The 5,654-nt window shown below is 34.7% G+C and overlaps 1 protein-coding gene and 1 pseudogene across 4 annotated transcripts in view; both read left to right on the forward strand.

Annotated features, from left to right (window-relative positions):
- BAZ1A (bromodomain adjacent to zinc finger domain 1A) overlaps window positions 1-5,654 on the forward strand; it is a 90,389-nt gene that overhangs the window by 22,112 nt on the left and 62,623 nt on the right. The gene's annotated exons all lie outside the window — the stretch shown is intronic.
- On the forward strand, window positions 4,210-4,328 carry LOC111730975 (annotated as a pseudogene).

The raw sequence follows: 5,654 nt of genomic DNA on the forward strand, positions 1-5,654 counted from the left end.
TAACTTCTTTATTGATCTTTTGCACTAATGTAAAGTGCATTTGAGTCAGCTGTCTTCAGCAGGACCTATGGTCATTACTGTGGTGTAGAGGGGTCTTATAGTATAAAAAATGATAAAAATGAAGAATGGCAAATAAATTGAGCTTCACCTCTTTTCTAATATAAGAGGAAATCAGATGTTTGCTTTCGTTTGTATCTCGTTGAACTGGTTACTGGCAGCAGGATGGTGAAGCAGAATAGTAGTGGTTCTGAAGTTCTTCGTTCCCTCTGGAGGAAGAATACTAGAAACAAATCTCACAAAAGAGGGGAAACTGTATACAGCTACTTCTGTCCTGAAATCCCTTAAGGAATAAAAGGGAAGTTCATTTCTGCGTGGTTATTACACGTGTTTAGGTCCAAGAAATTAGAGAGTCTTCTGAATAAAATATCTCTTAACTTTTTTCTTCCTCCTTCATGGTCTGTTCCATTTGGTCAACGTAAGATCACAGTTTTTAAAGAATAGCTTTCTCATATTTTGAATTTTTCTGAGAACAAGATAAAATCGTAGTTTATTAATTTTCCATGCTGAATTGGAGGCCAGTAGTATGGCATGTAAGTGAAATTCATTTGACCTATTGGTTCTGAATTACTGTTTTAAAAATTAAGTTATTTGTCTCTCTCAGACAAATTTAGAGACCATCCACAGATAAAAGTTAAAGAAGAGAAATGACAAGCTAAAATTATTTTCAATGAAAGGAAAAGGAGAGGTAAAAGTACACACAAAAAATCTCATTATTAAAGGCCAGGCAAAATTTGTTTAAATTTAAAATATATACCAAGAGAATAATTCTAAACAGAAGTCAGCACATTTTATTTTTTTTTAATAAAGAGCCAGATAGTAAATATTACAGACTTTACAGTCCATGTGGTCTCTGTCACAGTCACCCATCTTTGCTCTTACAGTACAAAAGCAGCTGTAGACAACATATAAATGACCGTGGCTGTATTCTAGTAGTTCTTTATTTATGATCACCAAATTTGAATTTCATATTATTTTCACATGTCACAAAGTATTCTTATTTTTTATTTTTAAACCACTTAAAATGTATAAATTATTCTTAGCTTGCAGACTACAAAAACAGGCAGAGGGTCGGATCTGGCCCCTGGGCCATAGTGTGCTGACTCCTGGTATAGAGGACCGGTTACTGCTTAAATTAGGGTTGCAGATTAAAATCCCCAGAGATCCCGTTTTATCTAAAATCAGAGTATAGCATGCAGGGGTGGCTTGATATGGTGGAAAAAGTCTTTGGAGCCAAACTTACTAGGTCTGGGAATCTTCTTTCTTAATCTATAAAATTGAAATATATCTATATTCATATGGTGGTTGTATTAGTTAGCTTTTTGCCACATAACAAACCACTCCCAAAACTTAGTGGCCTATAAACATTATTCTCACGATTCCGTGGTTGACTGGAGTGTTCTTATGGCCTGGGGTGGCCCGTCTGGGGCTGGATTGTCTAGGTCTTCTACTTTAGGATAGCCTTACTCATGTGTCTGGGGCCTTAGACTGAAGTGGCTACTTTTATGTGGCCTCTCATCCGTCAGGAGGCTAATCCAGATTTATTCCCAGGGTGGTGACGGGGTTCCCAGAATCAAGAGATGACAAACTCCAGTATGCAAGCACATTTCAAGCCTCAGCGTGCTCCATGTTTGCTACTGTTCCATTGACCATCACATGAGCAAGTCCAGAGTTGATGTGGGAGAGGATCAGGGAAGTATGATTTAATAGAGGCCTTAACCGCAGCAGTCTGAAAATAGTGGTCACTGTTTGTTAGAAGCTCAGTGTAATACCTGGCACATAAAGCACTCAGTAAATGTTAGATCCTTCCTGTACTTGACAGAGACAAGTGAAGAGTCTGCCAGCTGTGATGACTCATCTTTTTTCTAGCCAGTCCCTAATTTTCTTGTATCATAGTCAACTGTTCTTGAAAGTTCACTGCATGTCATTTCAGGGAGATGTTGACAATACCAGTAAACTTTTCAGAGCTTACTATCTGCCAGGCACTATTCTAAGCTTTTTACTTACACTCTCTTACTTTATTCCCACAACAGCCATATGTGATAGGTACTCATTTGCCCAATCTACAGCTGAGGAACTCATACACAGAAGTTAATTAGTTAAAACTTGCCCAGTGTCATAAACAGTAAAGTTTTCAAGCACAGGCAGTGTCAGAACCACTGTGCTTCTGTTTAGGAGGAATAAATGAGTGTGGAAAAAAAATGCTAAAGGATAACACTTAAGCAGGATTAAAAGATTATAGTTGAATGTACTTATTGATCACCCACTATGTACCTTTCACTTTACTTGAGCATTTTACAATTTTTACATATATGTAAAGAGTGATTCATGTTATATTGTTGAATGTCTGAAAAATCAGCATCATCTTCTGGCCATTGATCCAAAGAGAAAAAAGCTCTAATATTTAAACAGATTCCCCTCCAATTTAAATTGTTAACCATTATATTTGTCAGAAGTGCCTTAATTATTTTACTTTTGTACTCTGAGCTGTTTAAACATTTCAAATATTTTGCTTGCAGATGAAAGAATGCTATCTAGTGGCAACAAAAGGTGACTGCAAGCATGGAGGGAAATAAAATTATTTGTTTGTTGTTTTTTTATCTTTTGGCACAGTTTCCAGGGATGACAGTGCAGTTATTTCTGGCTTTTTTTCTTGGAGGTGGTAGAGAATATTTTAATTTAGTACTTAAGGTATACACAAAGCCAAATTTTATGTGATTCATTCAATAAGCATTATGTGTTCAGTATTGCGCTGTAAGTATTGGGAAGATGGTAGTGATTAAGGAGTAGGGACTTACATTTAAGTACAAGAGAGAGAAACACACAAATCAACTGGGTGATTTCAGATACTCAACAGTGCTATAAAGAAAATAAAACATGATGAGATAGTCTCACAACATATTTTTTGTTTTAGCCAATTGAATTCAATATTTTCTCTGAAAACCATTGTTAGATGCAACAGGATAATCAAATATGAGCAAAGCATTTGTTCTTACTGTTCTCAAGCATTTATAGTCTATTGGTAGTAGGAATAGAATTTTAAGGACAAAGATAAGTGAACTACATGTGAATGACTAATGAAGTACTGAATAAGATAAATACATTAAGAAGACAGGGAGTGAGATCTGAGGGAAGGTGATCAAAAAGTACACACTTCATTTATAAGATAAATACCAGGGATGTAACGCACAACATGATGACTGTAGTTAACACTGCTGTATGGTATACAGCAGCGGTCCCCAACCTTTTTGACACCAGGGACCAGTGCTCCTATGAGAATCTAATGCTTGATGATCTGAGATAGAGCTGAGGCGGTGATGCTAGTGCTGGGTAGCGGCTGCAAATACAAATGAAGCTTCACTCTCGCTTACCTGCTGCTCACCTCCTCCTATGTGGCCTGGTTCCTAACAGGCCAGAGACCTGTAAGGTCAGCAGCCTGGGAATTGGGGACCCCTAGTATATAGGAAAGTTGTTAAGAGTAAATCCTAAGAGTTTTCATTACAAGGAGAAAAAAATTTTTTTCTTCTTTCTTTTCTCTTTATTCTATCTATATGAGATGATGGATGTTAGCTAAACTTAGTGTGGTAATCATTTCACAACATGTAAATGAAACCATCATGCTGTACACTTTAAACTTATACAGTGATATATGTGAATTATTTCTCAACAAAACTGGACAAACAAAGGACATAGATAAGTCTTATTGGCTAGTGAATATGTCCCTAACATTCAAATAGAATGAATGAAAGGTACTGTAATGCTGAATTAATTTAGCACTCCATGAATAATTTGCTCTGATTGGCCATTAGAATGGGCTGATATTTACCTAGTTATCTTTATAAAGATATGCTTGCATCTTTCCTCGTCCACTTTCAGTCAGTGAGTCAGCATGTCGATTTCATTGTTACCATGTTGAGAATGTTTATTGACCCTCAGGATAATAAAAAATATATAGGTTATTTTGTTTGAGCTTCCACTAAAAGAATTTGAGAATGCAAGGAGTAATAATTATAATTTCGTCATCTTAATTTGTCGTGTATTTAATAATTTCTTTACAAATTCTTAGTTATTTTTATGCACTATATTTTTGATGTGTGGAAATCATCTGACTTTATTTGATTTAACTAACTTAGGTTATAAGAAAGAACACCAGTCTATGGCCATGCCACCCTGAACATGCCCAATCTCATCTGATCTCAGAAGTTAAGTAGGGTCGAGCCTGGTTAGTACTTGGATGGCAGACCACCTAGGAAGACTGGGTGCTGTAGGCGTAAAAATAAATAAATAAATAAATAGAAATTAAAAATAAAAATAAGAAAACACCAGTATATTGAACTTCTTTCCATGAAAAATAGGAATTTTAAAATGAATTTTATAATATTTATAGTTGAGAGGGAAACAAACTGTAGAATAGGATTCCCTTTACAAAGTTTTATGTATTACACAGAACTCTCTGGCTATTCTTCTCATAAGTTAGAAGACCAGTCTGTACTTCATCCCTTTACAAAGTTTTATGTATTACACAGAACTCTCTGGCTATTCTTCTCATAAGTTAGAAGACCAGTCTGTACTTCAATGAGATCTAACAAGTGGACCTACTTCAATTTGCCATTCTCATATAAGTATTAATATTTTTAGAAAAGCAATAAATAAATGGTTTTCTTTTAAGTTAAAGAATAATTTAAATTAAATAACTTACATTCAGTAGGCCTTTATCCTGAGCAGTCTAAGCTAATAAAGCTTTATTAAAGAACATTACCTTCTTGTGAGAAAATTCACCCTTTTTAAGTGTTCTAAATTTTCACGCCTACAGCCATATAACCCACTACAAGAAGACATAGAAGGACATTTTTATTATCCTCTAAAAGTTCCTTTGTGGCCCTTTTTAGTCAGCCCTTGTCCCTACCTCCTATCCTCTGGCGATCACTAATCTGTTTTTTGTCCTTATAATTTTGCCCCTTCCAGAATATAAATATAAATAGAATCTTGGGTCTATTTCTAGACTCTCTTCTCTTCCATTTATCTGTATGGCTATTCTTTTGCCAATACTACAATGTCATTATTTACTGTAGCTTTTAGTAATGAATATAGTATACATTACTTTTATCTTTTATTGATTTTACCTGTAATGTAAAATGAGTGCTTTTAATTGGAATTAATAATTTCCGAATATTTATCATTAGCATTTTTAATTAAACTTTCTGTTTTGAAATAACTGTAGGTTAACATGCAGTTGTAAAATAATGTAGAATTTCCCCTATTGATACTATCTTGCAAAATTGTAATACAATATCACAAACCGGATATTGACATTGATAAGGTCATGACACACAACATTTCTATCACTACAAGGATCCCCCATGTTGCTTTTTTGTAGCCACACCCACAAATCATAGTTTGTTAAACTTATTTTCCTTCTTCAGATTTTCAGCTTCCTGAAACAAATGTGATTTGAAATCTGTATTGCCAATGGCAAGGTAACTTTTAAGTTTGAAAATGTTATTCAGCTTTTATTGTCTGAATTGAAGAATACAGTACTCTCAGTATAAGTTTAACATAGACAAAATATTTATAAATTGATCAGTGGTTAATAAAAG

This window comes from Pteropus vampyrus, unplaced genomic scaffold (genome assembly GCF_000151845.1).
Source record: "Pteropus vampyrus isolate Shadow unplaced genomic scaffold, Pvam_2.0 Scaffold10, whole genome shotgun sequence".
NCBI classification, from domain to species: domain Eukaryota; kingdom Metazoa; phylum Chordata; class Mammalia; order Chiroptera; family Pteropodidae; genus Pteropus; species Pteropus vampyrus.